The sequence below is a fragment of the Puma concolor genome, chromosome B2, assembly GCF_028749965.1.
Source record: "Puma concolor isolate L17-30 chromosome B2, mPumCon1.1.hap2, whole genome shotgun sequence".
Classification (NCBI taxonomy): domain Eukaryota; kingdom Metazoa; phylum Chordata; class Mammalia; order Carnivora; family Felidae; genus Puma; species Puma concolor.
In genome coordinates, this window is record NC_141671.1 from 19,572,234 (window position 1) to 19,589,831 (window position 17,598).

Consider the following 17,598-nt stretch of genomic DNA (forward strand, 5'->3'; position numbering starts at 1 on the left):
GAAATGGTACATGCATTTGATTTTACAACATAGTGTAACCTCCAACCTGTTACCATCATTAAACTTTAAATCCTTAAAAGTAGGGCTCCTCATTTACTTTATAGTCCTAGTTCTCAACATAGAAACTGGCTTACAGGTGCAACTCATTAAGTTAGTGTGTGTGTGTGTGTGCGCGCGCGCACGCACGTGTGTGAAAGAGAGACAGAGAGGCAAACAGAGGAGAGAGAGAGAGAGGGAGAGAGAGAGAGAGGAGGAAGAGAGATTCAGACATGACTATAACAGCAGGTGAGGAATAATCATGGCTGAGCCCTGTAGATTACAGTGAGAATGCATTCAGCTGTCTATGCCAGCAGACTTATTGGCTAGAATCTGTTCTCCATGACCTCATTCTGCTTGGTAGCCTGCTTATTATTTGTTTGACCCCAAAATGGCCTCTATTAATGCCTATGGGCTGTTGATTGCCTTTTGGCATAAAAACTATTGAAAAAGAATTAGCTCCTGTTCCACATTAATAAACAGAGAATGCCTTGGAGTACATTTAGTGCAGGGAATTGCTCTAAAAGTATTCAAAATATTATATAATTAATTCTTCATATAGATAGATAGATAGATATAGATATGTATATATGTTGTTATTTCAATTGACACTCAAACTTTAATATTTTTTTCTGATGCTTTCTAAGTCTAGGATTTGAAGCTCTGAGTACTTTAACCACATTTCAATGTAAATTATATATGTCAGATTCAAAACTACCAAAACTGCTTCAAAAAATAAATCAGTAGCATTGCACAATTATTTTATATAACATAATTGCACTGAACATAACAAAATAATAAAATTGCTTTAGGAGTAAGACCTGGATATTTTATGGGCAGTCCATGAGTTTTGAACGTTCTTTTCTACATCTAGGGATGGTCTCCAAAGTATAAAAATTAATACAATTAAGGACTAGGGAAACTTGAAATAATAAGGAAATCATATCTATGCGCTTTATTGTGAAATATTTAAAAAAAATTTTTTTAATGGTTATTTGTTTTTGAGAGATAGAGCACAAGCAGGGGAGGGGCAGAGAAAGAGGGAGACACAGAATCTGAAGCAGGCTCCGGGCTCTGAACCGTCAGCACAGAGCCTGACGTGGGGCTCAAACCCATGAACCGCAAGCCCGTGACCTGAGCCTAAGTTGGGCCCTTAACTCATAAGCCACCCAGGTGCCAGTAAAGACATTTTTAAGTAGAAGTTTTGTAATTTAATGAAAACTTCAACCAATAAGCTCAAAGAAGTACCTTCTGTGAGTAGTGGCTACTTCTAGCCCTTCTTCCTAAGAGGAATAGCGCATTCTCCAGCCAAAATTTACATGCAGGAGAACTCCTTTACTACAAGTTAATAAATAGTTTTTCAAATATCCAAAGAAAAATTGCAGTAAAACAAATGCCTATAATCACAGGTGTTTTCAGAGACTTCAGTTTTCTTGGAATAAATAATATTTACGAGGTTTTAATCTTATGAGGGAACAATAGAATTTAGCACATTTATTGTTATAAAGGCAACAAAATGTACATTTGAATAAAAAATTTAATACACTCCTTTGCTTCTGCAGGAAAGCAATTATGACGGTTTATTCTTTATTCACCAAAAGGCTGCTCCAAGACTGCAAATTGTTATTTTGTGAAGCTGTTGGAAATTGTTTTCCATTTTTACCTGTATTATGAAAGCTGTAAATAAATGTTTTCAACATCTTAATATAGCGTGTTACATCTTGAAAGTTGTGTGCCAAACACTAAGGTACAAAATAAACCTAGTTACTCTATAGGCTCTTGTTCAAATTGTTCTAGAGTTAAAGTGAAGGATAAAACCTTTACAAGTGTGGCACAGGGATGCCTGGGTGGTTCAGTCAGTTAAGTGTCTGACTTTTGATTTCAGATCAGGTAATGATCTCATGGTTCATGGGTTTGAGCCTTGCATGGGTCTCTGCACGGATAGTGCAGAGCTTGCTTGGGATTCTCTCTCTCTCTCTCAAGAATAAACAAATAAAAATAAATAGGGGAACTTGGGTGGCTCAGTGGGTTAAGCATCCGACTTTGGCTGAGGTTATGATCTCGTGGTTTGTGAGTTCAGGCCCCATGTTAGGCTCTGTGCTGACAACTCGGAGCCTGGAGTCTCGTTCAGATTCCGTGTGTCCCTCTCTCTCTGCCCCTCCCCTGCTCACTCTCTAACTCTCTCTCACAAAGAAATAAAGATTAAAAAAATAAAAAATTGGGGTTTCTGGATGGCTCAGTCAGTTGAGTGCCCAACTTCGGCTCAGGTCATGATCTCCCAGTCCGTGAGTTCAAGCCCTGTGTCGGGCTCTGTGCTAATAGCTCAGAGCCTGGAGCCCGCTTCGGATTCTGTGTCTCCCTCTCTCTCTGCCCCTCTCCCACTCATGCTCTGTCTCTCTTTCTCTGTCAAAAATGAATAAACATTTTTAAAGAATTTTAATTAAAAATTAAATAAATAAGTAAAAGTATAGTATACAATTCCAAAAAGTAAAAAATAAATATTGTCTCTTGACTAATTTTAGTTCTGTTCTAAAGCCATTTCAAAGCAGCAGTAACATGAAAAAAATAAAAGTTTTAAAATGCGGAGATAAAGACAATTGTTTTGTTATGTAGTGTATTAGGTAGGAGTGATGTTTGCCTGTTCTAAGGAAGATCCCACAGTGGTGCAAACAGAATAAAAATTTATCCCTTTGCCATAGTCTAAAAGTGAGTAATGTAAGACTGATACTGTCTCATGCTCTTGTGGTTCTTCTATTTTTCACTCTGGCATCCTTGACGTGCAACATCCTTGTCAAAGATGGCTGCCCCATTCTCCATCAGTGCGTTGTGTCCTCTAACGGTGAGATCAGGAGGTCGTGCATGTGCTAATTGTAGTCCATAGACTAGAACGTGGTCAGATGCCTATTTCTTGCTGCTGTTGCTGCACCTGGAAAATGTAGTCTTTATTCTGAGCGTCCAAGTGCCCAAAAAACATTGGGCTTTATTACCCACAGAAGAATGCGAAACTGGATATTTGGGAACAGTATGTATATTTTACCTAGCCTGTGGAAAAAGAAATAAATTTGCAGTATTTTTATAGAACCAATTTCCACTTAACCTGAATGGCAGTTTTAGACTTATTTTCTCTATTTTCAGTATCTAAGCATTAGGCATTTGGCCCCCTCATATATATATTTTCCATTCTTCCAGAATATTTTCACAGATAAATCTTGTTTTTAATTTAGACTACTGTTTTCTATTTTTATTCTGTTTCTATATCAATGGAATATTAAGTATACATTAATATAATAGCATAGATGGTAAAGCTAGATTTTAATATTATACTAGTATTCAATCACATTTAAACACCACACTAGGCACATTACACAAGACTAGACCCATGTATTAAGCATCGGATACAACATTTTATGTAGGTGGGATGTATAAAACTTGGAGAAAATCCAAAAGAGTATAACAATGAGGAAAGAACTGGGAAATAATCCCTTTGATAAAGGGTATGAAGAATTGGAAAGTTTTAGCAGTAAAACAAGAAATGGATAGATGATTTAATAACAGTATTTACATCTATGATGATGTCTTTCTTTTTTTCCTTAAAGTAAAAAGTAGGTGCCTTTGGCTCTTGGTCTCAAATAAGGAAAGAATATAAAAAGAAGTAAGATAAGTGAACATGTAGGTAGACCAACAAATGCCAAATTTATCTTAAAGGTCATATCATAAGTTAGGAGAACATGACCTTAAGCACCAGAGAAACTTGTAATGGAATATACAAAACCAAAAGACACGAAATCCCTCTGGGTTGGGTAAAGTGGATAAATATATAGAAGAAGGCTGTGTAGTAGATATATTGTTCCTTCATTATATCTCCAGGTTTGAAACAATTGCCCGGAATTCCTATAGAGGATTTTGAATTGGAAACACACTTCAAAGTCTAGAGCTATTTCGATTCTGTCTTATTAAAGAAGGAGAAAGAGACTGAGAAAGGGAACTTCTTAAAATTGCTTTAAATTTTTTATTTATTTTTGAGAGCGAGAGAGAGAGCAGTGGAAGGACAGAGAAAGAGGGAGACAGAATTCAAAGTAGGCTCCAGGCTCTCAGCTGTCAGCACAGAGCCTGACATGGGGCTCGAACCCATGAACTGCGAGATCATGACCTGTGCCGAAGTCTGATGCTTAACCGACTGAGACACCCAGGCACCTGGGAACTTTTTTTGTGTTTTTTGATGAAAAATTTGATCAGTTTTTTTTTTTCTTCTTCTTTTTTTTTTTTTTTTTTTCGTAACAAGATGTTTTTATAACATAGTTATAAATTCAAATGAAACTATTCTCCAGGCTGAGGCTTTGGACATGTCTTTCACTCTTGGATATGACTAGAATATACCAGATTATGGATTGAAAAAGATTTACTGCATCCATGCTTTGTCCTTATTCTAACTCATTGTTGTCATTTCTGCATACGTATTTTAATATACTTCTACTATAGCCTAGACTATTAAGCAGAAATCACAACGGTTACAATGTTGCACTCAGCCTGTGTTGGCTTTAGTAACTTCCCTTAATAACTTCAGCTCCTTAATCCTTTCCATGACTTAGTTTCCTCAGCTGTAAATGGAGACAATAGAGCCAACCTATACAAACAGGCTCAGTTTCAGTCAAGTGTGCCATAATAAGATCATAAAAGTAGAATTCAAGAGCAACTAATTAGTCCCTAATGATATACTTAATAAAATTCTTGAGGAACATTCAGCTTACTGTGTATCCCACATAAACCCACATGCACTCACACACTCTCAGATCAGTGGATGCCCCAGCAGGGGGAAGGGTGTTAAGGGTTCATTTTGAGTCATTAAGTACAAACCTGCCATGAGTATTTGGAAAATCAAACTCCAATAGAAGATGGTTAGTTTAGGACTTTTAAAGTGGTAAATTTCTAAGATAAGTAAGTTTCTAACTCAATTCATCTAAACATGTCCTTTACCCCAGCTCCTGCCATGGTTCTCTACCCCATCGCAATAAATACAGTTTGCGTTGAAAAATAAGGTGGTTTATCATACGCAAGATGCCTACCTGTTATCGTGTCCATTCAAATAAGCACAAGCATCCTTAACATTTAATTGTTATTCAAAACATTTTCAAAGTGTTTTCAGAAGGTGCCAATCTCACAAGGTTAAAAATTTCTTAGGGAGCAGTGTTTTAAATGTTTTGTTTGATGCTGGTGATAAAGTTGTTAAAAACAGTTGTATTGTTACTTTTGACCATGTTCAGCCACTCTTATTTCCTCTTTTTAAACCTTTTCATTTCTCTTCGATAGATAATTCAAATACCTATTAGATTAAAATTTACTCAAGAAACTGATATCAAAATGTATTTTTAGCAAGTACAACCTTGCCTTGAATATGTAGAATTACCATGTCAACTTCAAGACTGAAACCTTTAAACACAATCTTGAGCTAAACGTCATGCCTCCAGGGTCACTGGAATATTACGCACGACACAATCTTTTACATCAACAAACTTAGAATGCAAATATTGGAACTGAAGCATCATATACAATTTTAAGTGATTGCATCAAAACCAAAAAGGTTATTTTGTCAAAAAAACTTAAAGAAAAAGACATAAGTGGAAGTATTCATTTAAGTATTTCTTTGAATATATTAAAATAATAATTGACCTTTTAAAATACTAAATACTAAAAAAAATTTCTTTTGAGTAGTAATGTGTAGATCCACATGGATCCACCTCACATTTATATTAAGACAAGTACTTGTTAAAGCAGGCATTGTTGAAGCCAAATATATATTCAAAACCTGTTTTGGCAAAAATGGTCTAAACCGAAAATGAACATATTTAATTTTTTTAAGTTTATTTATTTATTTATTTATTTATTTATTTATTTATTTATTTAATTTTTTTGAGACAGAGAGAGACAGAGCATGAACGGGGGAGGGTCAGAGAGAGAGAAGGAGACACAGAATCTGAAACAGGCTCCAGGCTCTGAGCTGTCAGCACAGAGCCCGACGCGGGGCTCGAACTCGCGGACCGCGAGATCATGACCTGAGCCGAAGTTGGACGCTCAACCGACTGAGCCACCCAGGCGCCCCAAAAATGAACGTATTTAAATAGCATACATTTTTATAGGAAAACAAGATTATTATTAGCAGACACTTGTCAACGTAGAGACGAGTCTAGAGCTCATTTTCCAACGTGTGCCTTCCATAAAACACTTTAAAGACATGCCATCATCTATTTAAAAAGAAAGTAAGGGACACTGAAAGGTCAGAGCCCTGAATGCAGCTTAGTCAAACAGCCACTGCCATTATACTTAGGTTCACAGTTTTAGAACCTGAACATACAATATCAGGTGCAAGTTTACCATTGTATTCTATTTTTTCAGTTTTATTGAGAAATAATTGACATATAGCACGGTATAAATGTAAGCTGTACCACACAACGAGTTGGCCTACATTTATTGTGAAATGACTACCGTGATAAATTTAATGTCCATCACCTGATACAGTTACAAAAAGGTTTTTTTCCCCCCCTTGTGATGAGAACTTTTAGGATCCACTCTCTTAGCAACTTTTAGTGTTACCATGCAGCCGTGTTACTTAAGCTTACCATTTTAGGTATAAGGAAAATAGCTCTCAGGGAAAATAATCTAGAGGTAGAAAATGTAGCTACCCACTTTGCTCATTCCAGTTTATTCTATAACCCCTATACTGTTTAGTTACGGTCTCTTCATTGCCAGGGTCAGTTCTTCGTCTTCCTGGTCTAGTTTCAAAGTTTGCTTTCAGTGTCCAGAAGGTAGTAGAAGAATATTTTTCTTTTTTTTTTTTTTTAAATTTTTTTTTCAACATTTATTTATTTTTGCGACAGAGGGAGACAGAGCATGAACGGGGGAGGGGCAGAGAGAGAGGGAGACACAGAATCGGAAACAGGCTCCAGGCTCTGAGCCATCAGCCCAGAGCCCGACGCGGGGCTCGAACTCACGGACCGCGAGATCGTGACCTGGCTGAAGTCGGACGCTTAACCGACTGCGCCACCCAGGCGCCCCAAGAATATTTTTCATTAACTAGTCCCATGACTGGTATATTTTCATGACCATGATATCACTTACACACATAAGATGCTGGACAAACACAAAATTTGCCTTAATAATGAAAACTCAATTAAAAAGAGAGTTCCAATAAACCATCTCTGTTACTATACTTGTCTTTATAACACAATAAAAATTATAGAATGACATCAGGAAAGTTACAGGTACTTTTTGACTTAAAATTAGTGAGCAATTTGATTCTAACATATAACTTTGTTTGCTTTTAACATGAAAAATATGTCTCAAATTATACTATTTCATCTTTCATAAAAGTGATGTAATTCAATGTACTACTGATGTCAGAGTTCCCATAAAATAGGTTATTCACCCATAAATACATGAGCTGTTCACATTAAAAAATAAAACTGTATTGATCTTTATTTTAGAAGTGTTGCTCTGAATATTAAAGTGCAAAATTAATTTTGGTTATTTTTATATTCGTTGTTTGTTAGCATATATGTTAGTACACAGATATCTGCTAACTGGTGTATACGGGTAGAAAGCATGGTATAACGTTGGAATCTCAGCCCTGTCCTCTCCTACTGTTACGCCATTTGACAAGTTCATAACCTCTCTGAGCCTGGATTTAAAAAATTTTTTTTTTTCAACGTTTAATTATTTTTGGGACAGAGAGAGACAGAGCATGAACGGGGGAGGGGCAGAGAGAGAGGGAGACACAGAATCGGAAACAAGCTCCAGGCTCTGAGCCATCAGCCCAGAGCCCGACGCGGGGCTCGAACCCACGGACCGCGAGATCGTGACCTGGCTGAAGTCGGACGCTCAACCGACTGCGCCACCCAGGCGCCCCTCTGAGCCTGGATTTTAATAGCTGGGTTTGGGGCGCCTGGGTGGCGCAGTCGGTTGAGCGTCCGACTTCGGCTCAGGTCACGATCTCGCGGTCCGTGAGTTCCAGCCCCGCGTCGGGCTCTGGGCTGATGGCTCAGAGCCTGGAGCCTGCTTCCGATTCTGTGTCTCCCTCTCTCTCTGACCCTCCCCTGCTCATGCTCTGTCTCTGTCTCAAACATAAATAAACGTTAAAAAAAAAATTAAAAAAAAATAATAGCTGGGTTTTAGAGGCATCATAGACAATATATGTAAAATATAGTATATGTTAATATGTAATTAATAAGTTTGCACTTGACGTTTTATAATGTTCAACAAATGGGCATTTAAAAGTATCAGCATCGGGGTGCCTGGGTGGCGCAGTCGGTTAAGCCTCCGACTTCAGCCAGGTCACGATCTCACGGTCCGTGAGTTCGAGCCCCGCCTCGGGCTCTGGGCTGATGGCTCAGAGCCTGGAGCCTGTTTCCGATTCTGTGTCTCCCTCTCTCTCTGCCCCTCCCCCGTTCATGCTCTGTCTCTCTCTGTCCCAAAAATAAATAAACGTTGAAAAAAAAAAAAAAAAGTATCAGCATCATTATTTTTAGATATAACATAACCACAGGAATAATAGCCATTTTCAAACAGGATCATTAACAATTAGGAATATATAGGTAAAATGTGAAAGACGTGTAAAGCATAAAATTTTGCACTCAATACTCGTTAATGTACATAATTAGAAGATTATTCAGACAAAAGGTGGAAATACTTCACAATTCTTTACAAGCAAATAAATTATTTGTTTAGTTGAGGATCTGTTTCCTGTCGTACAAAGCATTAAACAAAGAACCGAAATGAAAAACTAAGGAAACTGAATTTGTCCTTCAACATGATCTGCTTGTATTGTATTATATATTAACCCTTCAAAACAACCAGAGCATGATCTTAATAACATAGAGACCACTCACTTTTTCTAATTTACCATTATTTAAATCTATCTATCTATCTATCTATCTATCTATCTAGGTTTATTTCACATCAGTGGCATTTATAACTTATCATGTATAAAATTTGCAAAACACTTTTTTCCTTTACAAAATTTTAGGACCCTCAATTTCTTTCAAGCATTAGTGTTCCCTTGTTCAAGCATTCTAACGGGACGTAAGGCCATTTTCTATATATATTTGAACTATGTCCATAGATATAAGGGCAAATTCTGGCATCTCTTTTCTGAAAACTGAATAGAGACAATAAGTTAAACTGGTTTCAAGCCCAGTTCAAGAGGTGAATCCGAGATTTAATCATTTGCCTCTTCATCTATCCATGTTTTGACACATTCATTGAAGATTAATAGTTCGCCTACCATATCAACCCTGAAAGCATTCTTTCCAGCCCTTTATGAATCTATTGGGGTATGCTTGTTGCTACCCTGCACCTTGAGTGAAAGAGATTGTAGGAAAGCAGAGTTTTTAAAACCATAATAAAAGCAACACACTTTTAGTGATGTATATAGAATCTCATCATGATTTCATTTTAGTAAACATTATTAAACAGAAAATATATCTCAATAGAATTCTAAAAGTGATGGTTAAATTTAACATTATTTCAATGAAAATCTCTTGACTTAAAGTCAGATTTTTAAAAGAAGCCAATAATCTGAAGCTCAGTTTTGAATTGTGAGGTTCAGTGACTCTGATAGACCAATAGAACCTGACAACCCATAAAAGGTGAGCCATACAGGTGTTGGCACAAAAACAGACACATAGACGAATGGAATAGGATAGAGAACCCAGATTTGGACCCACAAATGTATTGCCAACTAGTCTTTGACAAAGCAGGAAATGGCAATGGCAAAATGGTAAAAAAAAAAAAAAAAAAAAAAAAAGACAGTTTCTTTAGCAAATGGTCCTGGGAGAACTGGACAGCAACATGTATAAGAATGAAACTAGACCACTTTCTTATACCATACACAAAAATAAACTCAAAATGGATGAAAGATCTAAATGTGAGACAGGAAGCCATCAAAATGTTAGAGAGAAAGCAGGCAACAACCTCTTTGACCTCAGCCGTAGAAATTTCTGTTTGACATATCTCAAAAAACAAGGGAATTAAAAGCAAAAGTGAACTATGGGACCTCATCAAGATAAAAAGCTTCTGTACTGCAAAGGAAACAATCAACAAAACTAAAAGGCAACCAACGGAATGGGAAAAGATACTTGCAAATGACATATCGGATATAGGGCTAGTATCTAAAATCTATAAAGAACTTACCAAACTCAACACCCAAAAAACAAGTAATCCAGTGAAGAAATGGGAAGAAGGCATGAATAGATACTTTTCCAAAGAAGACATCCAGATGGCCAACAGGCACATGAAAAGATGCTCAACGTTGCTCCTCATCAGGGAAATACAAATCAAGACCACACTGAGATACCACCTCATGCCAGTCAGAGTGGCTAAAATGAACAAATCAGGAGACTATAGATGCTGGTGAGGATGTGGGGAAACGGGAACCCTCTTGCACTCTCGGTGGGAATGCAAACTGGTGCAGCCATTCTGGAAAACAGGGTGGAGGTTCCTCAAAAAATTAAAAATAGAACTACCCTATGACCCAGCAATAGCACGGCTAGGAATTTACCCAAGGGATACAGGAGTGCTGATGCAAGGGGCACTTGTACCCCAATGTTTATAGCAGAACTTTCAACAATCGCCAAATTATGGAAAGAGCCTAAATGTCCATCAACTGATGAATAGATAAAGATGTGGTTTATATATACAATGGAATACGACTTGGCAATGAGAAAGAATGAAATCATGCCATGTGCCGCAACATGGATGGAACTGGAGGGTATTATGCTAAGTGATGTAAGTCAGTCAGAGAAAGACAGATAACATATGCTTTCACTCATATGTGGAACTTGAGAAACGTAACAGAAGACCATGGGGGAAGGGGAAAAATAGTTACAGAGAGGGAGGGAGGCAAACCATAAGAGACTCTTAAATACAAAGAACAAACTGAGGGTTGATAAGTGGGTGGAGGAGAGAGGAAAATAGGTGATGGGCATTGGTGAGGGCACTTGTTGGGATGAGCACTGGGTATTGTATATAAGCTATGGACCATAGGAATCTAGCCCCAAAACCAAGAGCACACTCTGTTAGCCAATTAGACAGTAAATTACATTAAAAAAACATAAGAGATTGTTATATATATATATATATATATATATATATATATATATATATATAAGTGAGCCATGTAATATTCTCCCTTTGTATTTAGATGTTTCGCCTGAGGTTAGAATTGGGAACTGGAGTTACCTAAAGCTAAGGGAGGAAAGAAAGCCTGAAAGTCCTGAGGATTTCCTGTCTAGAGGCACCTGGGTGGCTCAGTCCCTTGAGGGTCCAACTCTTGATTTCATCTCAGGTCATGATCTCATGGTTGGAGAGATCCAGACCCACGCTGGGCTGTGCTCTGAAAGTGTAGAGCCTGCTTGGGATTCTCTCTCTCTCTCTCTCTCTCTCTCTCTTTCTGCCCCTCCCCTGCTCTCTCTCACTTTCTCTCTCAAAATAAAAATAAACATTAAAAAAAAAAGATTCCTTGTCCAGCTTCACCACTTGCTATAATATCTTAGGCCAGTGATTTAACTTATCAGAACTTCTACTCTCTTAAAAATGAAGGACATAATTATAGCATTGGTTATTGGGATAATTCATTGAGATAATGTGGAAAAGGGTTTGGCCAATGATAAACTCAGTAATTATCTCATAGGTCACCACTGAAAACCTCCCAGAGGAATATTTTGGATCTGCTTCCCTATTTTGTTCACACTGTGTACCCTTCCCTATAAGAAAACCAAAATTACTGGATATTATTATCAAAAAAAAAAAAAAAAGCAACCCACTGAGTGGGAGAACATATTTACAAATCACACATCCAATAAGGGGTTAATATCCTAAATATATAAAGAATTTATACAACTTAATATCAAAAACCAAATAACCCCATATAAAAATGGAAAGAGGACTTGAGTAGACATTTTTCCAAAGAAAACATACAAATGTCCAACAGGCACATAAAAAGATCTCAACATCACTAATTATAGGGAAATGCAAACCCAAACCACAATGAGATATCACCTTACACTTGTCATATTGACTTTTACCAAAAATGCAAAAAATAACAAAAGTTAGTAAGGATATGGAGAAAAGGGAACCTTGGTACAGTATTGGTGGGAATATAAATTGGTGCCGCCACTATGGTAAATATTAGAGTTTCCTCAAAAAATTTAAAATAGAAATACCATCTGATCCAGCAGTTCGACTTCTGAGTATTTGTCCAAAGAGAGCAAAAAACATCAATTTGATTAGATGTATGTACCCATATATCTATTCATATTGCAGCATTATTTATAACAACCAAGATATGGAAGCAACCTAAGTGTCCATGAATAGATGAATGGATAAAAAAGATGTGAGATATATATATATATATATAGATAGATAGATAGATAGATAATGGAATATTACCATAAAAAGAGTGAAATCTGGCCATCTGCAACAACATGCATGAATGGTGCTATGCTAAGTGAAATGAGTCAGAGAAAGACAAAAATTGCATGATTCCTCTTATATGTGGAATCTGAAAGACTATATGATTCACTTGTATGTGGAATCTAAAAGACAAGCAGAAAACAAAACAAATGAACAAACAGAACAAAACAGAAACAGACTCATAGATACAGGAAACAACCTGTTGTTTAGCAGGGTTGGGAGGGATTGGGAAGCAGGTGAAAAAGGTGAAGGGAATTAAGAGGTACAAACTTCCCCTATAAAATAAGTACGTCATGGGCTATAAGGTACAGCACAGGGAATATAGTCAATAATATTGTAACTTCGTATGGTGATAGATCGTAACTGGACTTACCATGGGGATCATTTCATAGTGTGTAAAAGTATCAAATCACTATGATGTACACCTGAAACTAATAGGATATTGTATGTCACTTATACTTCAATGAAAAAAAAATTACGTAGGATTTCCAGCAACTGAATTGTTACCAAAATAATGAAAAGAAGGTATCATTTTAACAATTGCTTCTTCATCTTTAAAAAATATGTGATAGGGGCGCCTGGGTGGCGCAGTCGGTTAAGCGTCCGACTTCAGCCAGGTCACGATCTCGCGGTCCGTGGGTTCGAGCCCCGCGTCAGGCTCTGGGCTGATGGCTCACAGCCTGGAGCCTGTTTCCGATTCTGTGTCTCCCTCTCTCTCTGCCCCTCCCCCGTTCATGCTCTGTCTCTCTCTGTCCCAAAAATAAATAAACGTTGAAAAAAAAATTAAAAAAAAAAAAATATGTGATAGAGGGGCACCTGGGTGGCTCAGTCAGTAAAGTGTCTGACTTGCGCTCAGCTCATGATCTCGCAGTTTGTGAGTTCAAGCCCCATGTTGGGCTCTGTGCTGACAGCTTAGAGCCTGGAGCCTGCTTTGGATTCTGCGTCTTCCCCTCTCTCTGCCCCTCCCGTGCCCATGCTCTGCCTGTCTCTGTCTCTCAATAATAAATAAATATTAAAAAAAAACTTGTTTAAGATATGTGATTGATTTTCCTGGACATAAACGGCCATGGTGAGAGTAGGACCTATCTTCCTGAAGTCCATTAGAAAAGATGGAGTGATGCGGTTAGCTGGCTGGGAGTAGTTGTCATTCTTAGATCCACGTCACAACTGAGATGACATTAGGTGATCTCTAGAGGCTAACAGGTCGTGAAGGCAAATTAACTCCATAGTGTGAGTGAGTGAAAACCTCTATAGTCTTTGACAATGGCTGTAGGAGCATCTCCAGATTGTTGGCTCCTAAGGCTATGGAGAGCTCATCAAACCAGAACCTAGTTGGAAGGGGACTGTCAGGCATCACAGGACAAGTGAGAAGAAGAGTAATCTAATATGAACTTTCCACAGTTTGACCCATATCAGATGTCCTGGGAGTACTGATTGACAGGGAGGAAAATAGGACATCGTGCCAGATATTAAGATATAAAGTCAGGATGGTGTATGCTTAAGACTTGAGTCGAAGTAATGGCCTGCTCCTCTCCCGGGCTTACTAGAGACGGTATTTTAACGACTGGCATATGTGATTAGATATGGCACATGCGAGAAAAATAGTGATGTTGTAACGTAATGACCGTGTGTCATAATTTGCTATCTTGTTTTTTTTTTTAATTTTTTTTTTTCAACGTTTATTTATTTTTGGGACAGAGAGAGACAGAGCATGAATGGGGGAGGGGCAGAGAGAGAGGGAGACACAGAATCGGAAACAGGCTCCAGGCTCCGAGCCATCAGCCCAGAGCCTGACGCGGGGCTCGAACTCCCGGACCGCGAGATCGTGACCTGGCTGAAGTCGGACGCTCAACCGACTGCGCCACCCAGGCGCCCCTGCTATCTTGTTTTTAATAGAAAGACCATTGTGAAGAGGTCAGTCACGAGGGGTGATGAAGATGTCCAGGAGCATAGAGAGGCAAACAATTATTCCTCCCTGAGTGCTGCTCCAGGGCATAGTTCTTGAGCTTCTATTTGTTGTATGTATAATCTTGAATTATTAGAGTTAGCCTGTAAACTCTTGCAAAGGCAGGGATTTTGTATCGTTTTCTAGAACCTCAACCTACCTTTCTGACATTCAGTTCTTTACCCAGGATCTTTACATTAATAGGAGCTCAAAATATGCAGTGACTTAAATTAATTTCAAATAAAGCCATGATAATTCTGGCTTTGAGGGGTTACATGAGGGCATTTTACTACCTCTACGACCCGGCCAACAAAGGATCTGCTGTCACAACCAAAGCCATCTGCCCCCTGATGAATATTGACAATGCATTAAGGTTTCCACCTCGGGAACTGTGTAGCTGTGCTGTGATTCGAACCCGTGAAATAAATGCCTCATAGTCTTTCTCTCGCTTGCTGTCTTCTGATCTCATTTCTTATAAAACCTAAAGTCACATGAGCAATGTTACTTCAAGTGAATCTAGGATATAATCTTTGGCTTTCTGTTTTTTCATGATCTAAGAGAAAAGGCACTAGAAGTCACTGCAATAGATGTTGAGCAAGCAAGTGCACAGCATCCACCACTGCCCTTATCATTGCCTGGAATTATTTTAATTTTTTTTTTTTTTTATTATTGGTCTCCCACCGAAAAAAGAGGAGATTCTTTAAGAGGTTTTTTTTTTTCTTTTCACTTTTGTACCTCCATACCTAGAACAGTATCTGGCACTTATTGGCTGAGTATTAAATATTTATGGATATGGAATGAATGGATCGTTGAATTAATAATAATTGAATTATAATAAATAATAAAAAATAAATATAAAAAAATAAATAATAATAAATTAATAATAATTGAATTTAATAATAATAATTATTAAATGAATTAATAATGCAGTTATACCCAAGAAGGATGAATTATAGGTTGTGTTTTCAGAACATAGCTCTGCTTAAGTTGAGGCAAGAAACTTGGAGAATATTATAAACTTCAATTCTTTTTTAAAAATTTTTTTCAAGCTTATTTATTTTTGAGAGAGAGAGAGAGAGAGAGAGAGAGAGAGAGAGAGAGAATGTGAGTGGGGGAGGGGCAGAAAGAGAAGGAGACACAGAATCGGAAGCAGGCTCCAGGCTCTGAGCTGTCAGTACAGTGCCTTACATAGGGCTCGAACTCACTAGCCCTGAGATCCTGACCTGAGCTGAAGTCATGTGCTTAACCGACTGAGCCACCCAGGAACTCCAAACTTCAGTTCCATTTTTATAAAGATCATACTACTACCTAACTTGTAAGTTTATCATGGTGGGAAAAAAATTGTATATGAGCCGCTGATAAAACCTGTGTTCTATCCCCAACTAACCCCCACCACATCGCCACACACACCCACAAAGAGAGCCTGAGATCAAGACTTGTGTGCAGGACCTTGATTGGTAAGTGATTCCTAATAGCAGGAGAGAAGAAGGGGTCCAATACAGCATCCCCACCATTCAGATATGCCTGGCTGTCCACTAAGTCTATGAAATCCATTTGAAATAGATGGACAACCATAATCCCCACAAGGGTATTTTTATTTTTGTTTTTGTTCCCCAGCGTTATTGAGACATAATTGACATATAACATTGTGTTAGTTTGAGGTGTAAAACATGCTGATTTAATACACTTATATATTGCAAAATGATTACCAACATAGCAGTCAGCTAACACTTAAATCATGTCACACAACTATAATTAGCAACTTTCAATTATATAATACAATATTATTAATAATATTAATAATATTAATACAATATCATTAAGTATAATCACTATGTTTTACATCAGATCCCCAGAATTTATTTATTTTATAACTGGTAATTTGTACTCTTTGACCAACATCTCCCCCCTTCCTCCACCCCTCATCCCGTGCTAACTACCATTTTAGTCTGTGTTTCTAAGAGTTCATCATTTTTAATTTCACATATGATATCACACAATATTTGTGCTTCTCTGTCTGGTTTATTTCACTTAGCATAATGATCCCAAGGTCCATCTATGTTGTGGCAAATTGCATATGTCCCTTTTCTAGTGGCTGAAAAATCTCTCTCTCTCTCTTTATATATATATATACACATATATATATGTATATATATATATATATACACACTATATATTACATATTATATTCTATTTTAATTATATATTATAATTAAAATATAGTAGATATAATTATATATTATTAATATTATATTATATATTATATATCATATATTAATATATATGTGTATGTATATACACATATATATGTACAATATAATTTCACATCTTTATTTATTCATCTGTCATCCATGGACACTTTCCTTCTTTTCATATCTTAGTTCTTATGAGTGATGCTGCAATTAACATAGTAGTGCAGATATCTCTTTTTGTTTCTGTTTTCATTTCATTCTGGAAAAGGAAGAACAAATTGAGCCCAAAGTTAGCAGAAGGAAGGACATAACAAAAATCAGAATGGAAGTAAATGAAATAGAAAATAAAAGATAATATAAAAGATCCAAGACACTAAGATCTGGGTTTTTGAAAACATGAACAAAATAGGCAAATGTTTGGCTAGACTTACCAAGAAAAAAGGAAAAAGGGCTTAAATAAATAGAATTATCAATAAAAAAGGAGACATTACAACTGATAACCTACACATACAATGGATTACACGACTACTATGAACAATTATACACCAATAAATTGGACAATCTAGAAGAAATGGATAAAGTCCTAGAAACATACAACCTACCAAGATTTAATCATGAAGCAATAGAAAATCTGAAAAGACCAATAATGAATAAGGAAACTGAAACAGTAATCAAAACCTCCCAATAAGAAATGTCCAGAACCAAATGGCTTCACTGGCAAATGCTACCAAAGGTGTAAAAAAGAATTAATACCAATTGTCCTACAGTTTTTCCAAAATATGAGAGGGAATATTTCCAAACCCATTTTACAAGGTTAGCATTATCCTGATACCAAAACCAGTTAGACACTACACAAAAAGAAATTTACAAGCTAATATCTCAGATGAATATAGATGCAAAAATCTCAAAGAAATATTGGCAAATAAAACACAGCAATACATTAAAAGGATCATACACAACAAG